Source organism: Heptranchias perlo, chromosome 17 (genome assembly GCF_035084215.1).
Source record: "Heptranchias perlo isolate sHepPer1 chromosome 17, sHepPer1.hap1, whole genome shotgun sequence".
In the NCBI taxonomy this organism is placed as follows: Eukaryota; Metazoa; Chordata; class Chondrichthyes; order Hexanchiformes; family Hexanchidae; genus Heptranchias; species Heptranchias perlo.
The window spans coordinates 7,150,404-7,174,198 of NC_090341.1; the positions used below are offsets into that span (position 1 = coordinate 7,150,404).

Consider the following 23,795-nt stretch of genomic DNA (forward strand, 5'->3'; position numbering starts at 1 on the left):
GTTTCCCTGGACGAGCTAATAGTTTAACACTGCAGTCGGTATGAAGCCCAGAATGGTGTGGGACGACCTCTTGCACGTGGTCTTGCATTGCTGCTATTGAAAAGGGCTGAAGGGACTGCAGCTATACTGCACATTCTTAAATGCATAGCTGCAGCTGCTGCACAGGATTGCAAAATATTGCAGTACACCTTCTCTGAGCACTGAAGATCAGATGAATAAAGAACAATCTATGGTTAAATAAATTGCTTGATTTATATTTAAATATTAGCCCCAATTTTAACTCTGGGCACAAGTGTGGCATGCGGGGGAGGGGCAAGCTTGAGTGAGGGCGCCAGCACGAGACACGGGCCATCTTAACTGCCGGATCTCGTCAGCATGTCGGATGTTGGGCTCCCGCTCGAACCCAGGGGGATTCACCGGGTGGCTGGTGGACGGTTAGAAGCCTCCATCGGGGACCTGAGGGAACCTGGCACTAAGGTAAGTGGTCAGGGTGAGGGTAAGGTGAGCATCATGACTGGGGGGGGGCCGTGACGCCCGGGACAAGGGAGGCCCAAGGTTTCCTTGGGGGATCCAATGGGTCACTCCATGCACCCACCACTCTCTCAGATGCAGCAGTCAAGCCAAGTAGAGATTTTTAAATTCCCATTCTTGTTTTCAAACCCCTCCATGGCCTCACCCCCTCCCTATCACTATAACCTCCTCCAGCCCTACAACCCTCCGAGATCTCTGCTCTTCTTCAATTCCGGCCTTTTGCGCATCCCCAATTTTAATCAATCCACCATTGGCAGCCGTGCCCTAAACTCTGGAATTCCTTCCCTAAACCTCTCCGCCTCTCTCTCCTCCTTTAAGACGCTCCTTAAAACCTACCTCTTTCACCAAGCTTTTGATCACCTGTCCTAATATCACCTGATGTAGCTCAGTGTCAAATTGCATTTGATAATGCTGCTGTGAAGCACCTTGGGACGTTTTATTGCGTTAAAGGCGCTATATAAATGCAAGCTGATGTTGTGTACAGCAAGCGTGGGTGTATATCAGCATTAAAAAGTCCAAAATAAAGAAGGAACTGACCCATCATCCCCTCCATCAAAATAACGTCAACAAAAATGGTAACACGTGATGTTGAGCCAGGCAGAGTAGGAAAGTCCCACACTCGATGCCTGGTCTGTTGTGAGTTAATTGATGTCAGTCACGTTGACACTTGGTGATTGGCCACAGTACCCCTGAGCCAAGGAGAAAAAAAAATCAACCAGGGGTCCTGCTCTTGTGCTTAAAAAAATGTATGTCTGTTAATTTGAGGTGAGCAGAGAATGGGCTTAGACTGTGGTTTTCCCCCATGGTTGAATAACCTGCCAATGCTCACCATCTCGGCTCGCTCACGAAGAATGGCCAGATGGGTAATGAACCGGAGGACTGACAACGCCCGTGGAATTGTAACCCAAGAAGAGTTAGTGCTTTCAAGAGAGGACGGGTGAATATTGTGAGGAAATATAAAATCGCAATTATCACAAGAGGAACGATACATTTTAATGATAGGGCCATAATTCATGCATTTTCTTTATAAAAAAAATACCTCAAACAAGTTTCAGAATCTCACTAACCCTGAGGAATGCTGAGTGCAGCTGGTTGCCATTAAATGATAATTCATTCAACAGATTACTTTCCATTTTCCATCTACAGTGAGTTATCGCTTGTCCAAGTAGAGTGCAAATTCCCCCCAGAACAGATAGACTGTTACATGAAACTACTCTGCTTAACAGAAAGATCTCCCATTTGTAACTTATTACATTGGACAGATAAAGGAAATTGGTCCAACAACCTCTTTATTCTGATTTTAGCTTCGCAAACTTCAGTCAGCCAGCTCCAAGTTAAATTTTCCTTTTGTTTCGATTCCCTCCTCCGTGGTGGCCGGAACACAAGAACGCTGCGCTGCTGACTGGGTTGCAGCATCGATGCAAGTGAGGAGCTGTTGCTCGCATGCATTGCTGCGGAGCCGCAAGGCTCAAACGCATGCAGAGTGCTGCTCGCCCGCCTCTGACTGCCAACAAGGTTTTTAACAGTGAAAAGATAGGACGAGATATTTCGTTCAAGATGATTTTCTCACCTCTTGCAATTCCAAGGGCAGCAGCAGCCAGACGGCGATTGCCAGTGGGCTATTCGACTGCAGGAGGCATCGCAGCCCATCCTGATCATGTCTTGGCACAAAATCCACGGGCATACTTTCCAGCAGGTATCATTGTATAATGACCGGAAACAGGAGCCCTGACTGATCTTTTTCCTCCCCCTAGCCCAGGGTGGATGAGGCTATTTGTCAAGACCCTCCATGCCTGTTACTAGTTAACTCAGCACAGACCAGAGACCAGAGCTGTGACTATCCTGCTCCGCACGGCTCAGTATCCCACCATGTAGGGCATCACTCTACTGAGCATTCAGTACAGCCAATTAGGCTTTTTTAAAAATCTGGCTACCTGACTTTTACCAGTGGTATTTGTGCCGATGCAGGGACAAACCTGTGGCCCACACCGGTAGCTTCATACTAGATTTATGTAACCAGCACCAAAGGTGCACAATGAAGCCATCAAAAGTCCAAGAATCAGAAAAGGTCACTCAGCCATCCAGATCAGCCCCTTTGGAACTCGTCCCTCTCCATTTCCCTCGCCTCCTTTAAGACCCTCCTTAAAACCCACCTCTTTGACCAAGCTTTTAGTCACCCCTCCTAATATCTCCTTCTTTGGCTCGGCGACCATTTTTGTCTGATTACGCCTCTGTGAAACGCCTTGGGACATTTTTCTATGTTGAAGGCTCCATGAAAATGCAAGTAGCTGTGGTTGTTTGAAGTCTATACTTGGAGCCTGTGTTCCAGCTAAAGTGGTCTATCTATTTCACCACCATGTTCCTCAAAACTGTGACACTCCATACACACAACAGCCCCCTTTCCAAATCTCACCCCCTTTTTTATTTAAAATATTAAAATGATGAATAATGTTTTCCATCCACCGGCAAATGAACTGACAAACTGTTCAAACTTCCCTTAGTCTAATGCAGTCAAATGATCCATATTATCTGTGGAAATGCTATAAACGTGAATCAAAGTCAAGTCCGGGAGGTGTCAGATTAGCTCAGTTGGTATTACAATCTTCTAACTCAGAGACAAAAGTGAGTTAAAAAAATGAAAAGAAAGAACTTGCAATTTCTAACACCTTTCATGACCTCAGAACGTCCCAAAGTGCTGCAATCAAGTACTTTTGAAGTGTAGTTAGTGTTGTAATGTATTGAAAGGCGGCAGCCAACTTGTGCACAGCAAGGTCCCATCCCGATCCTCGACTTGTACACGCAGTTTCCAGCGGTGGTCACTGGACAGTGATCAGGAACAGGAACCTTGGCTGATTTTTTTCTCCTCCCTAATCCAGCGAAACTTTAGCCAATCGCTGAACTCCTACCACCACCGTGCTTAAGATCAACTAACTCGCTTCACGTCAGGAAGCCAAGCCTGGTACCTCCCTGGTCTGCATGGCCCTGCTCCATATCACAGGGAACCCATCTAGGAACTTAGCGCCTCATTACGTATCAAGACTAATTTGACAACAACTTGCATTTATATAGCGTAGTAAAATGTCCCAAGGTGCTTCACAGGAGCGTACTAAGACAAAATTTGACACCGAGACACATAAGGAGACATTAGGACAAGTGACCAAAAGCCTGCTCAAAGAGGTAGGTTTTAAGGAGCGTCTTAAAGGAGGAGAGAGAGGCAGAGAGGTTTAGGGAGGGAATTCCAGAGCTTAGGGCCTAGGCAGCTGAAGGCACGGCCGTCAATCGTGGAGCGATTAAAATCGGGGGTGCGCAAGAGGCCAGAATTGGAGGAGCGCAGAGATCTCGGAGGGCTGGAGGAGGTTACATAGATAGGGAGGGGCGAGGCCATGGAGGGATTTGACAACAAGGATGATAATTTTAAAATAGGGCGTTGCCAGACCGGGAGCGGTCTTGGTGATGGTGAGGATATGTGGTTGGAAGCTCATCTCAGGGTCAAATAGGACGCCAACTTAGATCATATTTATATGCACAACACAACTCATATTTATACAGTGCCTTTTGCATAACGCAGGGACCCCAAGGCTCTTTACAGCGGGATCAGTGAACGTCAAACGAGGAGCAGAGATGGTGTGACGGGATGGTAAAAGAGGTAGGTTTTGAGGAGGTTTTTGAAGGTGGAGAGAGAGAGATAGCAAAGTAGAGAGGTGTAGGAAGAGAATTCCAGAGTTGCATGTACTTGGTGGCTGTGGGCTCTTTCATTCATGGCAGAGGGATGGCGGGGAGGGAGGGGGGAAATCAGTTGGGATACGCAGTAGACCAAAGTTAGTAGAGCAGAGGGTGTAAGCTGCAACGTGGGGCTTGCAGGCTGGAGAAACGTCATGGAGAGATTTCAAATGTGTTTGAATCTTTTGTTTATCAGAGGTCATTTTCATGGAAAATCAAAGAGAGAAGACAGGTTTATTTTCTCAACATTGTTGACATAAGAGGATAAACCATGAAGCCAATGAGCGTGGAACGTACCCAGGAATGATAGCATTTCCAGAATCAGTCAGGATGCACAGAGCATCTGCACTGAGCAGTTTTAAGCTGCAAGGCCAACAGGGAGATTAAGTGTGTCCTGTTTTAACTCCCAAAAGCTCCATCTCCACACAAGAGCAAAAAGCACCTTGCGAGACAACTCGCAGACATTGTCCAGCGAGGCGACACACGTAAGGAAAATGCGTTGCCCTAAATCAGATCAGGGATGATCCTGTTGTGGGCTCCTTTTCATTATAGGAGTGTAGCTGAACGCAGAGGTACAACTCTCCCACAATTGGCTACACTCAGTGTAAATGACCTGAGCTGCAACTGCACCGTGGACCAGACGTAGAGTTCACAAACCTGCCCTCGGATTAAGGCCTCCAGATGCAAAAATTTGCTTGAGCTCCAGCAACCAACGTCATTATGGCAGATTATCCGGTCCTACGTGCTGGCACGCTGGCTCTCCATATTATGTCGCAGAGCCCAGCACGGCTACAGAGACCGGCACTTGAAACCTAATGTAAAAGAGGCACACGGCGGTCCTTCTTCCCAGATATAGAATCATACAGCACTGAAGGAGGCCATTCAACCCATCATGCCTGTGCCAGCTCTCTGAAAGAGCTATCCAATTAGTTCCACTCCCCCCTTTTCAAGTATTTATCCAATGCCCTTTTGAAAGTTACTATTGAATCTGCTTCCACCGCCCTTTCAGGCAGTGCATTCCAGATCATTACAAATCACTGCGTAAAAAAAATTCTCCTCATCTCCCCCCACGGTTCTTTCGCCAATTATCTTAAATCTGTATCCTTTGGTTACTGACACTCCTGCCAGTGGAAACAGTTTCTCCCTATCTACACGGTCAAAACAACCTCATAATTTTGTACACCTCTAATAAATCTAAACTATAAAAATAAAAGTTTCCTAATACAACAGTGCAACCCTCAACAGCAGCCCTGACTTCAGCCGGTGTGCTGCAACGTAAGTGAGACAGCTCTACTGCCACCACAGGAGTGGACAGTCAGCTACTGCCTCACTCTAGGGCAAGAGCACGTAATGTGCAGCACCGAAGGACTGCAGCGCATTTGGGAGTGCCATTCCTTGGGTGAGGTGTTAATCCGAGGCCCTGTCTATCTACTCAAGTGGATGCGAAAGATACAATGGCACATATTTTGAAGAGTTTTATACTAAACCTTTATTAAACACTGGTTAGGCCTCAGCTGGAGTATTGTGTTCAATTCTGGGCATCACACTTTAGGAAGGATGTCAAGGCCTTAGAGAGGGTCAGAAGAGATTTACTAGAATGGTGCCAGGGATGAGGGAATTCAGTTATGTGGAGAGACTGGAGAATCATAGAATCATAGAATCATAGAAGTTACAACATGGAAACAGGCCCTTCGGCCCAACATGTCCATGTCGCCCAGTTTATACCACTAAGCTAGTCCCAATTGCCTGCACTTGGCCCATATCCCTCTATACCCATCTTACCCACGTAACTGTCCAAATGCTTTTTAAAAGACAAAATTGTACCCGCCTCTACTACTGCCTCTGGCAGCTCGTTCCAGACACTCACCACCCTTTGAGTGAAAAAATTGCCCCTCTGGACCCTTTTGTATCTCTCCCCTCTCACCTTAAATCTATGCCCCCTCGTTATAGACTCCCCTACCTTTGGGAAAAGATTTTGACTATCGACCTTATCTATGCCCCTCATTATTTTATAGACTTCTATAAGATCACCCCTTAACCTCCTACTCTCCAGGGAAAAAAGTCCCAGTCTGTCTAACCTCTCCCTATAAGTCAAACCATCAAGTCCCGGTAGCATCCTAGTAAATCTTTTCTGCACTCTTTCTAGTTTAATAATATCCTTTCTATAATAGGGTGACCAGAACTGTACACAGTACTCCAAGTGTGGCCTCACCAATGCCCTGTACAACTTCAACAAGACATCCCAACTCCTCATCTCCCCCTGGGGTTGTTCTCCTCAGAGCAGAGAAGGTTAAGAGAAGATTTGATAGAGGTTTTCAAAATTACGAACTGTTTTGATAGAGTAAATAAGGAGAAACTGTTTCCAGTGGCTGAAGGGTCGGTAACCAGAGGACACAGATTTAAGGTGATTGGCAAAAGAACCAGAGGCGACATGAGGAAACATTCTTTTATGCAGAGAGTTGTTATGATCTGAAATGCACTGCCTGAAAGGGCGGTGGAAGCAGATTCAATAATAACTTTCAAAAGGGAATTGGATAAATACTTGAAGGGAAAAGTCTTACAGGGCAGTGGAGAAAGAGCATGGGTGTGGGACTAATTGGACAGCTCTTTCAAAGAGCCGGCACAGGCATGATGGGCCGAATAGCTTCCTTCTGTGCTATACCATACTATGATAAGAGATGGGAGTTTTCCTGGTGTCCTGGAAAACATTCCTCCCTCGACCAACTCACCAAAAGCAGTTTTCCTGGTCATTCGTCTCAGTTGCTGTTTATGGGATCTTGCTGTGCATGCATTTGCTTCCAAAAGTAAACTTCAAAAAGTGATTCATTAGATGTGAAGCACTTTGGGATGAGACGTTCAGCTGCATGTAAAAAGATCCCAAGGCACTATCTGAGGAGGAGCCGGGGAGCTCCTCCGGTGTCCTGGCCAACATTTATCCATCAACCAACAAAACAGCTTAACTGGTCATTCGTCTCATTTACTGTCTGTGGGGCCTTGCTGCGTGCAAATTGGCTGTTGCATTTGCCTGTATAACAGTGACTGTTCTTCAAAATTAATTCAGTGGCTGTGAAGTGCTTAGGATGTGAAACAGGCTGTATAAATGCAGCTTCTTTCTGAGGCTTGCAAACAACATTGAAAGCGCCTTTCGTGACCTCAGGACGTCCCATGGCGTTTTACAGCTTAACAGCTTTACAAAGTACTTCTTGAAGTGCAGTCACCGTTGTCATGTGGGAAATGCGGCAGCCAACTTGTGCACAGCAAGGTTCCACAAACAGCAATGAGATAATGACCAAATCATCTGTTTTAGTGATGTTGTTTGCGGGGTAAATACTGGCCGGGACACCGGGGAGAACTCCCCTCCTCTTCTTTGAATAGTGCCATGGGATCTTTTGCATCCAGCACTCCCTCAGTACTGCACTGGAGTATCAGCTTAGATTATGTGCTCAAGTGTCTGGAGTGGGACTTGAACCCAAAACCTTCTGACTCAAGAGCGATAGCCACCGCACCAAGGCTGACACCGACTTATGATATAGCATTCCCTGCCACTGGGTAGCATGAACACTAGGTCATTTATATATAAACCTGATGTAAGGGCCGCCTCTAGAGGCAGTGTTGTAATATAAATAAAACGTTAAACTAGCATAATAGCAATTCCCAGTCACTAATCACATCTGCAGCTATAAACCTCTAATCTTACTAGTTTTAGTTAAGTAGGAACAGAGGTATCTTCCCCCATTTCCTTTGCCCCACCGTGCCTTCAGCTGACTAGGCCCCATGCTCTGGAATTCCCTCCCTAAACCTCTCCGCCTCTCTCTCCTCCTTTAAGACGCTCCTTAAAACCTACCTCTTTGACCAAGCTTTTGGTCACCTGTCCTAATATCTCCTTTTGTGGTTTGGTGTCGGATTTTGTCTGATTATGCTCCTGTGAAGCGCCTTGGCACGTTTTACTACGTTAAAGGCGCTATGTAAATGCAAGTTGTTGTTGCGACAGCTTCAATATGGTGGCACAGCGCTGTAGTTTGGACACTGCATCCAAACCTGACCCAAAATCTACTCCCTGTTACACCGCTGCCACCACCCACCACCCACCCCCCACCCGCTTTAATATTTTGGCATCACCTTCCAAAGCCAGGTTGCCAGCACAGAAAACAGAATTAACTATCTAATGCTTTGTCGGAAGTACTATAAACTGGCCCAACTTCACACAGATCATGAAACTTGTTGGAGCTCATGTTGGTCAAACTGACTAAAAAAGGATGAACTTGAAAGGGGATACAACAAACGTCAGAATTCTTTAAATCATTTTTTTAAAAGTATTATATTTTGTGAAGGGGCCCTATAGTCAACCCAGATGGCTCACATTGCTGCTGCTCCCGGCTCTACAGGAAATTCTGCACCCACCCCCACCCCAGTCTCCCTCCCCGCCCACCTTAGCTCCAATCCCACTGACCCCCAGTCTCCCTCTCTTCCGCGCCCTAGCCTCAATCCCTGACCCCTATGATCCAGTCTCCCTCTAACCCACAACCCCCATTCTCCAGTCTCTCTCTCTCTCTCTCCCATGACCCCCAGTCTCTCTCTCTCTCCCATGACCCCCATTCTCCAGTCTCTCCCATGACCCCCAGTCTCTCTCTCTCTCCCATGACCCCCATTTCTTCCTCTCTCCCACGACCCCCATTTCTCCCTCTCTCCCACGACCCCCATTTCTCCCTCTCTCCCATGACCCCCATTCTCCCTCTCTCCCACGACCCCTATTCTCCCTCTCTTCCATGACCCCCATTCTCCCTCTCTCCCATGACCCCCATTCTCCCTCTCTCCCATGACCCCCATTCTCCCTCTCTCCCACGACCCCATTCCCCAGTCGCCCTCTCTCCCCTGACCGCCCATCAATGACCCCCTCTCCCATGTCTCCTTTCTCCCGACCCCTAGTCCACTGTCACTCGCTTCCCTCCCACCCTCTCCGGTCACCCACTCTTCCTCTCCCTCCCCCCAGCCCCCTGAGCCCCAAACCTCTGCCACCCTCTTCCAACCCAGCCCAGTACCTCTGCCTGCTCCGTCTCTTTCTCTCTCTCTGCCCCCCTCCAGCCCCCAAGACTCCCGTCTGGTTATCACCCCTCCAACTCGGTCCCACATCCAGTCACCCCTAAGCTTGGGCCGGCTCCCTGCAAAGGCGGGAGGGGAGTGGGGGAGGTAACATCACCGAGCCGGAAGCTTCCCTGCAGCGGCAGCTGGTCACGGAGCGAGGGAGGGAGGGAGGGCATGCTGCTGCGATGGTGGGAAATTTGAATTTAATGTAGTGGGGGTAGATGTAGGGTTGTCAACTCTCCTGGATTGCCTGGGAGTCTTCTGGAATGATGCATCAAGCTCCCGGGCACCACTGCTAGTTCTCCCCGGCTGCTAGCAGTGGTGCCCGGGAGTTTGATGCATCATTCCAGAAGACTCCCATGCAATCTAGGAGAGTTGACAACCCTACATCCTCCCCCAGTACATTAAATTTAAAATCCTTGTCTTTATCTAGAAATCGCCTCCCCCATGACTTCTCCCCACCCCATCTCTGTGATCTCCTCCAAGCCTTGTATCCCCTTCCTCAATGCTCCATTGTTCTGACTCCAGCATTGCGTATATCCATCCCTCCCTCCTTCCACCCACCATTAGTGCCAGAACCCTCAGCACCCTGGGTTCTACTCTCTGGAACCCTAAATGCCTCGGCCTCTTCACCTTCAAAAATCTTCTTAAAACCCATCTCACCGAAAAAGCTTTTCCTCATACCTCTAATCTCTCCCCCTAGGTTTAGCGTCGGTTTCCCTGAGCACATATGGGTCATTTCGTTACATTAAAGATGCTGTATAAAATGTTATCCTTGTTGGGACTTTTATGATGACGTTTACTGAGGTAATGGTGGACCAGAATTGGCCGTAGTCTCTCTCCCCTCTCCCTGGCCACTGCCTGAGGCCGAACCAAACTGTTCACAACCTTGGTGTCCTATCTGACCCGGACTTGAGCTTCTGACCCCATTTCTGCTCCATCACCAAGACAGCCTACTTCCACATTGCCCGTCTCCGCCCCTTCCTCAGCTCCCCTGCTGCTGAAACCCTCATCCATGCCTTTGCTACCTCTAGACTCGACTATTCGAAAGATCTCCGAGTCAGTGTCCCACCTTGCACCCTCCGCAAACTTGAGCTCATCCAAAACTCTGCTGCCCGTCTCCTAACTCGTACCAAGTGCTAACTCCTAACTCATTCACCCATCACCCCTGTGCTCGCTGACCGACACTGGTCCCCAGTCTGGCAACAACTTGATTTTAAAATTCTCATCCTTGTTTTCAAATCCTTCCGTGGCCTCACCCCTCCCTATCTCTGTAACCTCCTCCAGCCCAACAACCCTCTGAGATCTCTGTGCTCCTCCAATTCTGGCCTCTTGCACAGTCCCGATTTTAATCGGTCCACCATTGGCCCTCAGTTGCCAAGGCCCTAAGCTCTGGAATTCCCTCCCTAAACCTCTCCGCCTCTCTACCTCACTTTCCCCCTTTACGATGCTCCTTAAAACCTACTTTTTGACCAAGCTTTTGGTCATCTGTCCTAATATCTCCTTTTGTGGCTCGGTGTCAAACTTTGTTTGATAACACTCCTGTGAAGAGCCTTGGGACGTTTTACTACGTAAATGCAATATATGCTTGACCTAGTGATTGAGAAAAGTCTGCAAAGATTGTCACGATCGGTTGTTATCCAGTGACCTCTGCTGGAAAGTTTGCAGGTGCGCATGGCCAGGGAGGACAGGCTCAAGCCGACTGTGATGTACCCTACGGTCCAATACCCTCCTGATGCTCACCGTCTAAGTTCATGCATCAAGGACAAATACTTGGGCAAGGTGACAGGAGGGGGGGCGGTGGAGAGGGGTGTTGGTGCTCATCGAATTGTACCCCAGCATCAGCCAGCACTTTTGGGAGAGGAAGAATTTTTTTTGGGTGGGGCGGGGGAGGGTTCAAACCACGACTGCAACCACTTCAGAGTTGCAAGAATTTCATCAAGAGAACATGTGATGGACAACCGCCTACACGCAAGAAAGGTCCTGGATAATAACTGGCCATAACACGAGCCAAGTTCAAATGTGTCATTTTGTCCTTGTGTTGTCCAAATCTCTGGAGTCTCCTCCAGCGCTATAACCCTCCCCTTCTCACCCCCCGCCAAAATTCCCTGTTCACCTGACTCCAACTTTTGGGCATCCCCAACCCCAATTTCACCCCACCACTGGTGGCCAAGCCTTCAGCCATCGAGACCCCACACTCTGGCATTCCCTCCTCAGCCTCTCCTCCTTTAAGTCCCTCTTTAAAACCCGTCCTCTTGGGCCAAGTTTTTGGTCACCCCCTCCTAATCTCTCGTTCTTTGGGACCGATCTTAGGTTTAGGGGGCACAGCGGGCAGTTGGCGGGTGAAGTGTGCCTGCTGCCCTGCTCGTTGTAACCACCGCGAGGCATGAGCCAATTTTTTGAGGCTCGTCTGCATGGAACCTGTAACGCGTCACGTGCCAAACCGGCGTTCCAAGGCAGCTTACTGGTTGGGGATGGCAGGATATCCAATTAAATAGAAGTTAAACTGGTGAAGAGACAGCAAAACAACCCTTGCAAGCTGGTGTCAGAGTGCGCCGTTATAGTGTAGTGCCAGCCAATGGTGGGGTGAACCCCACCACCCCCCCCCACCACAAAAAAAAAATCTTCCTCTCCCAATTCTCGCCTCTGAGTCAGAAGGTCTGGGTTCAAGTTCCACTCCAGGGACACGAGCACAGAATCCAGGCTGAGACTCCCAGTGTAGCACTGAGGGAGTGCTGCACTGTCGGAGGTGCTGTCTTTCGGATGCAATGCTAAACCAAAGCCCTGTCTGCCCTCTCAATGGATGTAAAAGATCCCCCGACACTTTTTCGAAGAAGAGCAGGGGAGTTCACCCCAGTGTCCTGGGCCAACATTTATCCCTCAATCAACCAACATCACTAAAAACCAGATGCTCTGGTCATTATCACATTGCTGTTTGTGGGAGCTTGCTGTGCGCAAGTTGGCTGCCGCGTTTAATACATTACAACAGTGACTACACGTCAAAAGTACTTCAATGGCTGTAAAGCTTTGGGATGTCCTGAAGTTGTGAAATGTGCTGTATAAATGCAAGTTCCTTCTTTCTCAAAGCGGGGGCAGCAAGTTGCCTCATCCTTTTCGGGCATGGATAGTGCGGGGGGTGAGGGGAAGGGGAGGAGAATCCAAACTGGAGAAAGAAAGGGGACAAAAAGAGACTGTTAACCCGCACACCGCAAATAAAACGGAAACTTCCGGTCATCAATCATTGGAAGAATTCATAATTGGAACTGTCTGGTGCACAATCAGTGCGCACAAAATAAGGTACACGTCCCCATCACTTACACCGTCTGTGCTCATCGCGAGCAGCCACCTATATCGGGCAAATGGTGCTAACCATTTGCCATTACCGCTGAATCCAATTACAAGGCACGACGTTAAATGCGCCAGCTATTTTGGGCAGCTGTGGATCTAACGGTGGTTCTCACTGTTGTGATATTGGAGCATGTGGCCGGAGGCAAGATGTGGGAAGTGGAGGCTTTGTCGTGAACTATTCGTTATTCTGTCCTTCATCACGTTCTCTCTACACTGCACGTTTCCCAGGGTCGGAATTCTTACAGCTCAGGAAAATCACTACAAATATCTGCCATTCACAAGCACGGTCACAATTAGGTTCAAACGGTGAAGAGAGGCTGATAAGTTCGCTTATATCCTGGGAAGAAAGCAAAGCGGCATTTCTAAATGAGAAAGGATTTTTCATTAGTTAAAATGTCAATAATTGCTGCATTGCTGAGGGGCTGATACAGATTCTATGTCAAATTGATTAGCTCAAAGTACCATAACAAAGACACACGACACTTACTCCAACGTGTTCTCTCGCCATTCACCATCCGTAACAGGACCACAGTCTGCGTAGAGGTATGCTCCCGCCTGATTTAGGCAGGCACCTCATCCGCCGCCAAAAACAGCTGTCTTAAAATCCCCGCTGAGTTGGAACAGAGTGGGCAATCGATCCGCTCCTTTTTAACTGCCCCCCGTCCGGCTTCTGCCGGGCAAAAGGGGATTAAAATTGCTCCAACAGATTTCAAAGGCGTCCTAAACACAGTCGGGTGCTGCGACGGGAGAGTTAGGGCACTAGAGGATCAAATTCTGTGGGTCTTTATCCATCCTTGAATTTATCTAATGTTCCAATACCCTAAACATTCACTCCCTCCACCACCAGCGCACCGTGGCTGCAGTGTGTACCATCTACAGAATGCACTGCAGCAACTCGCCAAGGCTGCTTCGACAGCACCTCCCAAACCCACGACTTCTACCACCTAGAAGGACAAAGGCAGCAGGCACATGGGAACAACACCACCTGCACGTTCCCCTCCAAGTCACACACCATCCTGACTTGGAAATATATCACTGATCCTCCATCGTCACTGGGTCAAAATCCTGGAACTCCCTACCTAACAGCACTGTGGGAGAACCTTCACCACACGGACTGCAGCGGTTCAAGAAGGCAACTCACCACCACCTTCTCAAGGGCAATTAGGGATGGGCAATAAATGCTGGCCTTGCATAGAAACATAGAAAATAGGAGCAGGAGTGGGCTATTTGGCCCTTTGAGCCTGCTCCGCCATTCAATACGATCATGGCTGATCCTCTATCTCAATAACATATTCCCGCTCTCTCCCCATACCCCTTGATGCCTTTTGTGTCTAGAAATCTATCTAGCTCCTTCTTAAATATATTCAGTGACTTGGCCTCCACAGCCTCCTGTGGTAGAGAATTCTACAGGTTCACCACCCTCTGAGCAAAGAAATTTCTCCTCATCTCTGTCCTAAATGTCTTACCCCGTATCCTGAGACTGTGACCCCTCGTTCTGGACCCCCCTGACAGGGGAAACGTCCTCCCTGCATCCAGTCTGTCTAGCCCTGTCAGAATTTGATATGTTTCAATGAGATCCACTCTCATCCTTCTAAACTCGAGTGAATACAGGCCGAGTCGACCCAATCTCTCCTCATACGACAGTCCTGCCATTCCAGGGATCAGTCTGGTGAACCTTCGTTGCACTCCCTCTATGGCAAATATATCCTTTCTTAGGTAAGGAGACCAAAACTGTACACAATACTCCAGGTGTGGTCTCACCAAGGCCCTATATAACTGCAGTAAGACATCTTTGCTCCTGTACTCAAATCCTCTTGCAATGAAGGCCAACATACCATTTGCCTTCCTAACTGCTTGCTGCACCCACATGTGTGCTTTCAGTGACTGGTGTACAAGGACACCCAGGTCCCTTTGTACATCAACATTTCCCAATATATCACCATTTAAATAATACTCTGCCTTTCTGTTTTTCCTTCCGAAGTGGATAACTTCACATTTATCCACGTTATACTGCCAGCGACGCCCACGTCCCATGAACGAATAAAAAAAACTAGACATGAAATTGACCTGAAACTAACACACAGAGGATGGGAGAAAGGTCTAACCCCACTCCTATGATTACCAAAGTCAAGTGCATATTACTTCCGGTTTTGAATTCTTTTGGAGTTTGAAACTTGTTCTGCACCGTGCATGATAACTATTGGAGAACTTGCATTTATATGGAGCCTTTCATGACCTTAGAATCTTCCAAAACGCTTTACAGCCAATGAAGTACTTTTCCAGTGTTGTCACAGTTATAACATAGGAAATGCAGCAGCCAATTTGCACACAGCAAGCTCCCACAGACAGATATGTGATAAAGACCCGATAATCCTGTTTTAGTGATGTCAATTTAGGAATAAATGTTGGCCAGGACATAAGGGAGAACTCCCCTGCACTTCTTTCACATAGTGCCATGGGATCTTTTACATCCACCTCAGAGGGCAGACGGGCTTAAGGTCTCATCCAAAAGACGGCACCTCCGACTGTGCAGCACTCCCTCAGTACTGCACTGGGAGTGAGTGTGTCCCGCATGTGCGAGCACAGTGGGGGAAATCCTGCTCCGGGGATCCGAGGATCGGTGTTAACTTCTGGGCTGTGGTCTCTGAGTAAATCGGTGTTCTTGGCCCCGCCCCAAGACTTTTTTTAAAAAAGCAACAACTCTTTGATTTAACAATGATCCCGTTGTTTGAACGCACGCTACAGAGGACAACTTTTAAGGAAACATTAGAAATTTGCAAAAATAAAAAAGTTACGGAAAGTGCTTAAACTTACAAAACAAAGTTCTAATCTGGAGAAAAAAATCCTAAGTGGCGTTAAATATATCGCTGTAACTATTTGTAAACGTCCGTGTTATAATTAAGTGTAAAACTAAATCTAATTTCAAATGCATTTCCCTCCATCCTGCTGCACTTTATGCAAAATGGGTTCTAAAATGATATTCAAAGTATCGGATCGATTGCTAATTTGTGACCAAAACGCATGAACAATTGAAAAACAAGATCTGCAGATCGCTTTACCTGTTTTGGTTAAAGCATAATCGTCGGGGCTATCAGGATCGACAAAGCCCACTTCCTCACGCGTTAAGATCAGTTAAAATCCTCCAGCACTTGTCTCTTCAAACCGTAACCAAACATAAAAATGTTCACACAAGTTAACTTGGACACTATTCAAACCCCGGGCTGTGCAGCCTCCGCTGCTACTGGAGATAAGACCCGAGCTCCCTTCTTGTGTATTGCACGTCCCTTGATGTGCCCCTGGTACAGGACTCAGCTCCGCTCCACGCTCTCTCTCTGCAGTTAGTATTTTGTTTGGGGGGGGGTGGGTTTAAAAAAAAATGTGTGCTTTTTTTTTCCGTCTCATCCCGCTTGGACAGGCTGCAGTTTGTGTTTTGAAGTCCTGCCTTAAAAGTTGCAAGCAGCCAATAGTATTCACAGAAATGCATTACAGTGTCCCCCCTCCCCTATTGTACAGGTGGGATACATATATACATATATATGTATATACACACAGACTATCACACACATACACACTGAAGGATAGGCCACACCTGTTCCTAATTACAGCTTTCTTTATATTGGAAATCCTTTCAAATTCAAGAGCGATTATAAAATATAATAGAAGGAGATGATTCCTTTTTTTGAGACAAAACACTGAATCTGTGATTAATGCGGTCTCACTTTCTAAAAAAAAACTTTCCAAAGCTTGTAAACATTATAAAAAATAAAATACTTGTATTCATAGGGCACCTGATCTCATGGTTGAAATACCTCACGGCAGTCACACAATGAATTACTTTTGGAGTGCAAGCAAGATCCCACTAGGTGTTATCTGTGGCTCAGTCGGTAGCACTCTCGCCTTTGAGTCAGAAGGTCGTGGATTCAAGTCCCACTCCTGAGACTTGAGCTCGAAATCTAGGCTGACGTTCCAGTGCAGTGCTGAGGGAGTGCTGCACTGTCGGAGGTGCCGTCTCTCAGATGAGACGTTGAGCTGAGGCCCCATCTGCCCTCTCAGTTGGACGTAAAAGATCCCATGGCATTATTTCGAAGAATAGCAGGGGAGTTCTTCCCCGGCCGATATTTATCCCTCAACCAACATCACTAAAATCAGATTATCCGGTCACTATTTGTGGGAGCTTGCTGTGAGCAAATTGGCCGCCGCGTTTCATCGTAACCTGGAAAAAGGGGCCACCTCTATCATTGGAACAACAAAGGTCAGGTCGTTTACATCTACGTGTGGCTTTCAAAAGGGAATTGGATAAATACTTGAAAGGAAAAAATTTGCAGGACTACGGGGATAGGGCGGGGGACTAGCTGGATTGCTCTTGCATAGAGCCGGCACGGACTCAATGGGCAGAATGGCCTCTTTCTGTGCTGTAACCTCTCTATGATTCTATGATACATTGGCATCCAACCGAATAAACAAAAACATTCACCAACCAAACCAAACAGCATAAACAATACCAAGGTCAAGGTCTTTGTGAGCATTCTGGTAAAAAGCTGTCGATGAACCAGGAGCTTTCAGATTTAAAAAGGGAATTTTACCATCAGTAAAACTTTTAATAAAAAATCAGAAAGAATTATATGTTTTTTTAATGAGTTACGCGCACTTAATATTTATTTTTATTTAAGTGATGGCAATGTAATTAGAAGTGCCAGCTGGGATGTGTTACTGAGGCTGACAGTGCGAGGCAGCGTAACTACCACTCTCAAGTAGTGCTAATCATTAATCACGGGTCCTCGAGCAATTTCTGGTTTCTTGACACCATGTGTAAACATACATCCTGGTTATATGGGATGTGGAAATGATTTTAGGCATGGTGCCGCTCCCTGCAGAATATATGGGGTGAATTACGAGGCATGGTGCCAAGGGCAAACAGCTGTGCCTGCTCATGGCCGAGACCATGTCTGATATCAGGGGAAGGGTCTGCACAGATCAGCAGTGTTAAAAATGCGATGCCATCCCTTACCCGGCTCAGTGGTAGCACTCTCGCCCGAGTTAGGAGGTTCAAGTTCCCCTCCAGGGACTTCAACATAAGAGTCATGTGGACACCTCAGCGCAGTACTGAGGGAGCGCTGCACTGTCGGAGGTGCCATCTTTTGGATGAGACACTCTCTCAGGTGGACATAAAAGATGCCATGGCACTATTTCGAAGAGCTGGGAAGTTCCCCCAATATTTACCTCTCAATCAACATCACTAAAAAAAGATGATCAGGGTCATTATCACATTGCTGTTTGTGGGACCTTGCTGTTCACAAATTGGCTGCCTCGTTTCCTACATTACAACAATGATTACAGTTCAAAGGTATTTCCTTGGCTGTAAAGTGCTTTGGGATGTCCAGAGTTCGTGAAAGGCGCTATAGAAATGCATATCTTTCTTCTTTCTTTTGCCAGTACAAAACTACAACCGTGACATTAGTAATGTTCATTCACTTTTACCGCTTTCAGTATAGCAACAACTTGCATTAATATAGCACCTTTAACATTGAAATTTTCAAGACTGAGATCAACAGGTTTTTATTAGGTAAGGGTATTAAGGGACATGGAACCAAGGTGGGTAAATGAAGTTGAGGTACAGATCAGCCATGATCTAATTGAATGGTGGAACAGGCTCAAGGGGCTGGATGGCCTACTCCTGTTCCTATGAAGAAAAATGTCCTAAGGCACTTCACAGAAGCGTAATTGATAAGTATGGTACCGGCATATTGTTAACTGAACACTAGATGGCCCCCGATGGGAGTAAGCACATTTTAGCAATTCCCCTCCTCCGGTCTCTCTTGTATCGCTTTTGACAGAGATTATTTTAGAGAAATAAAAGCAGCTACTTATTACCACAAAATTCAAGTATTTATTTAGACATAGCAGCAATCAGCCAAAAATGAATACCGAGCCAAAGAAGGAGATATTTGGAGCGGTGACTAAAAGCTTGGTCAAAGAGGTCAGTTTTAAGGAGCGCCTTAAAGGAGGAGAGAGAGGTAGGGAGGCAAAGATGTTTAGGGAAGGAATTCCAGAACTGAGGGCCTATACGGCTGAAGGCACGGATGCCAATGACGGGACGAAGGGAGTGGGGGATGCGCAAGAGGCCAGAGTTGGAGGAATGCAGAGTTCTCAGAAGGTTTTAGGGCTGGAGGTGGATACAGAGATAGGGAGGGATGAGGCCACGGAGTTGATTTGAACGTGAGGATGAGAATTTAAATTTTAGGCATTTGGAGATCGCCATTTTTTCCTCTGGAGAACCCTTGTGAGGAGGTGTTCCTACCGCTGAAGCCAAGCACACCACCTTAGCTCCATTACTGCACTGCCCAGAGGTGGATTAACGCACATGCCTACAGGGTCCAAGCCCAAGGGTCCCAGCCAAATATGGGGCCCCTGGTAGAACTCACCGTAATGTAGAGAAAAACGCACACAATAGTTGGATCAGTATCATTTAAGCGCAGTGTATCGTGATAATGATTTGCTTTATTGGTAAATTATCCCTCCTCATCCTTCTCGACCTGTCTGCAGCCTTTGACATGGTTGACCACACCATCCTCCTCCAACGCCTCTCCTCCATCGTTCAGCTGGATGGAACTGCGGTTGTTTGGTTCCATCCTTATCTATCTAGCTGTAGCCAGAGAATCACCTGCAATGGCTTCTCTTCCTGCTCCCGCACCATTACCTCTGGAGTCTCCCAAGGATCTATCCTTGGCCCCCTCCTATTTCTCCTCGACATGCTGCCCCTCAGTGACACCATCCGAAAACACGACGTCAGATTCCACATGTACGCTGACACATCCAGCTCTACCTCACCACCACCTCCCTCAACCCCTCCACTATCTCTCATTTGTCACACTGCTTGTCCGACATCCAGTACTGGATAAGCAAAAATTTCCTCCAACTAAATATTGGGAAGACCAAAGCTGCCGTCTTTGGTTCCCGCCACAAACTTTGTTCCCTTGCCACTGACTTCATCCCTCTCCCTCGCCACTGTCTGAGGCTGATCCAGGCCGTTCGCAACCTTGGCGTCCTATTTGACCCTGAGATGAGCTTCCAACCACATATTCGCTCCATCACCAAGACCGCCTACTTCCACCTCCATAACATCGCCCGTCTCCACCCCTGCCTCAGCTCATCTGATGCTGAAACCCTCATCCATGCTTTTATTACCTCTAGATTTGACTGTTCCAATGCTCTCCTAGTCGGCCTCCCATCTTCCACCCTCCATAAACTTGAGCTCATCCAAAACTCTGCTGCCTGTATTGCATCAAGTCCAGTTCACCCATCACCCCTGAGCTCGCTGACCTACATTGGCTCCCGGTCCGGGAACACCTCGATTTTAAAATTCTTATCCTTGTTTTCAAATCCCTCCATGGCCTCTCCCCTCCCTATCTCTGAAACCTCCTCCAGCCCTACAACCCTCCAATATCTCTGCGCTCCACCAATTCTTGCCTCTTGCGCATCCCCAATTTTAATCGCTCCACCATTGGCGGCCACGCCTTCAGCTGCCTAGGCCCTAAGCTCTGGAATTTCCTCCTTAAACCTCTCCACCTCTCTACCTCTCTCTCTTTCTTTAAGACACTGCTTAAAACCGACCTCTTTGACCAAGCTTTTGGTCACCTGTCCTAATATCTCCTTATGTGTCTCGGTGTCAAATTTTGTTTGATAATCGCTGCTGTGAAGCGCCTTCGGACGTTTTACTACATTTAAGGCGCTATAAAAATGCACGTTGTTGTTGTTGTTATTAATGTAGTGTGCAAACATTCTTTGTGTCTATTTCTTCCTGCATTTTACTACAAGTTTGTGTTTTAATGGATCGGGAGGGGGAATGCGCAAAGGGCGCGGAGGCACCGTGAATGATTTTGGTGTCCTGGGCCCCAAGAATTCTTAATTTGGCTCTGGCACTGCCTCCAAGTACCTCACACAGCTCAACTCAATAACTCTTCCTAGTCAGATGGGGTAATTTTAGCTTTGTGCAATAGTGCAAAATGGGGGATATTTAATTAGCCGCCCATTATCTGCCCCGCCGGTTTTTCCCCTTCATTGACATCAGTGGAAAGAAAAATCGGGTGTGGTGTACAACAGGCGGCTAATGCGATATCTCCTGCTTTACACCACCGCCCAAAGTCAAAATTACCCCCAGTGCATTTATATAATGTATGTTGTTATACATCCAGAGCACTAGTAGGAGCTATAACTTTTAGATTCCTATTCATGAGACACTATATACCATTCCTTCACCATATAGATGTTTAGAAGAAAAGTACTTTGGCCGTTAAAATATGCGAAGTAAATATATGCATACAAATTCTTAATACATTTGTTTGAAATTCCTTTTTTCAGCTGTATTAAGGTGGGAGTGGCCAGAGCTGTGATAGAATGGTCGGGAGATGAGATGGGAACAGGATCACCCAGTGGGGTGGATGGGGGGAAAAGGGAGGGAGGAGAATGACTGGCTCATCAGATAAGTGCTGTGATGATTTTTATAAATCACTTCTAATATATATATTTTTTTAAATTCTGCTCGGAGAAGGTTCACTAGGTTGATTCCGGGTATGGAAAGGTTGTCTTATGAGGAAAGATTGAACAGGTTGCGTCAATACTCATTGGAGTTTAGAAGAATGAGAGGAGACCTTATTGAAACATACAAGATTCTGATGGGACACGATAGGGTAGATGCTGAGAGGACGTTACCCCTCATGGGGGAATCTAAAACTAGGGGGCATAGTCTCAGAATAAGGGGTCGCCTGTTTAAGACGGAAATGAGGAGGAATTTCTTCTCCCAGAGGGTCGTGAATCTTTGGAATTCTTCACCCCAAAAAGCTGTGGAGGCTGAGTCATTGAATACATTCAAGGCTGAGTTAGACAAATTTTTGATCAGCAAGGGAGTCAAAGGATATGGGGAAAGGGTGGGAAAGTGGAGTTGAGGTAAAAATCAGATCAGCCATGATCTCATTGAATGGCGGAACAGGCTCGAGGGGCTGAATGGCCTACTCCTGCTCCTATCTCTTATGGTCTTATGGACTCCAATATGGAGAATGCAACATTCTTCCAAACCTTTTTAAACCAGGCATATCATGGGTTAGAAACAGAGTGAAGCTCCCTCTCCCGCACACAACAATGTCTTAATCCCAGCCTCAGGAGAGCAGTGTGACTTAATACTATTTCCCATGCGGGCCATCTTATGGCCTCTTCAAGTGAGGATGCCAATTCAACGCCTATTGGTACAGAATTACAGGCAGCTCTCCTCTTCAAATTCAGCTCCAATAGAAAGCAAACTGATACTTTGCAAACTGATTTCACGCTGGACCTTTATAACAGTCTCGCCTGGATTCAAAGCTGGGTCTCAGAGCCAAAAGGACAATGTATCGATCCACTGCGCAGCCTGCTTCCCAAAGGGAGTCCTTCAATTCACACTCTGGCAGCTACTGGTGTCAGAAACCATCCTTAGAAATATATGAAAAAGACTGGCATTTATGTAGCACCTTGTCACATCTCTCAGTAACACCTCCAAGCTCACATACATTGAATTATTTTGACGCGCAGTCACTGTTAGAGAACAGAAGAGAACTTGTATTTTTAAAAATTCATTCTTGGGATGTGGACATCACTGGTGAGGCTGACATTTATTGCCCATCCCTAGTTGCCCTTGAGAAGGTTGGTGGTGAGCCACCTTCTTGAACCGCTGCAGTCTGTGCGTTGAAGGTGCTCCCACTGTACTGTTAGGTACAGAGTTCCAGGATTTTGACCCAGCGACAATACAGTGTCATGTCTCTCAGTACTGTTCCAAAGCATTTCACATTCCATGGATCAGCACTGTTATGTGGGCAAACACGGCTATGTCCAACAAGAAAAACACTTCCTCAGTACTGCATTGAATTGTCAGCTTTGGGCTTAAACTCATAACCTCTGACTCTGAGGTGAGAGATGAGACCTACTGAGAAAAGTTGAAAAACCTGAGGTTACATAAAGCTAGAAAGACAGACTTGCATTTATGTAGTGCCTTTAATGCCCTCGGGACGTCCCAAAGCACTTTACAACCAATGAAGTGCTAGACAAACACAACAACAGCAAAGTCCCACAATCAGCAATGAGATCAATAATCAGTTAAGATGTTGGGTGTTGTTGGTTGAGGCAGGGATGTTGGCCAGAACCCCGGCAGAACTTGCTGGTCTTCTTCAAAGAATGCCAGGGGATCCACCTGAACCACCGGAATAGGGAGGCAGGAGGATTTGATTCAACATCTCATCCATAGGATAGCACCTCTGACAATGGGACCTCAATTTTAACAGTAGTAGAAAGATATTGGGCCTGGATCAGTTAGCATATACACAACTTCTCCTTGTATCTTCAGCATTCCACTTTCAGTGTGAACATAATGTTTAAATTGTAGTGTATAGCTTGAAATGTCTGGAAAAGTTCTTTTGATCAATTTTTCTTTTAGCCAAGTCACACTTATCATTTAGGCCAGGACTGTCCAAGTTTTTAGTCTCATGGTCTGCTTAGATACATAAATCCACGGCTCCATTAATTTTTATATACCTCAAATTGCAGATCTTGGTGTTTCAATGTAGGATTTATTGAACGGTGAGGCAACAGCGCTAAAAACAGCCCTTTCCAAACTTCCAGGCCCACAAAGTTCAAACAGTACAAACCAGCAGATGAGAAGAAGCAGCGCAATTAGAACTGGGTTGCCTGGGCTTTACGGGCTGCTCTGCCACAACTTATGGGCTGTAATATGGGCACCCCTTGTCAACACATGAAGAATGGCCACTTGGGTGAGCCATTATTGGTGGGTGACTAGTGCCTGGGGAATCTTTACCCTTAGCATGAGTTAGGGCCTTCAGGAAAGGGAGAAAATTGGAAGGGAAAGTAACAGGCCCTTCCAAGACTACTACAACGTTAGGGGTCAGTGCCAAACACAGGCCTGGGAGACTCGTGAAACTTGCTCTATCCTCTGTTGCTGAATGGATAAAAAAAAAACACTGAAAAATAGCCAGATTCATTTGTGTGCACAATGAAAACAGTTCTAAACACAGACTGATGGACTATTTATAGAACAAGGGGGGATTTGAAAGGAATTCAGCTGCATCTGGCGT

The 23,795-nt window shown here is 46.8% G+C and overlaps 1 protein-coding gene across 1 annotated transcript in view; it reads right to left on the reverse strand.

Moving 5' to 3' along the window:
- LOC137334354 (collagen alpha-1(VII) chain-like) overlaps positions 1 to 15,939 on the reverse strand; it is a 299,572-nt gene extending 283,633 nt beyond the window's left edge. The window contains exon 1 of the mRNA XM_067999062.1: positions 15,741 to 15,939. The gene's annotated coding sequence lies outside the window, so the exon portion shown is untranslated. The remainder of the gene's footprint in view (positions 1 to 15,740) is intronic.
- Positions 15,940 to 23,795: the final 7,856 nt, after the last annotated feature.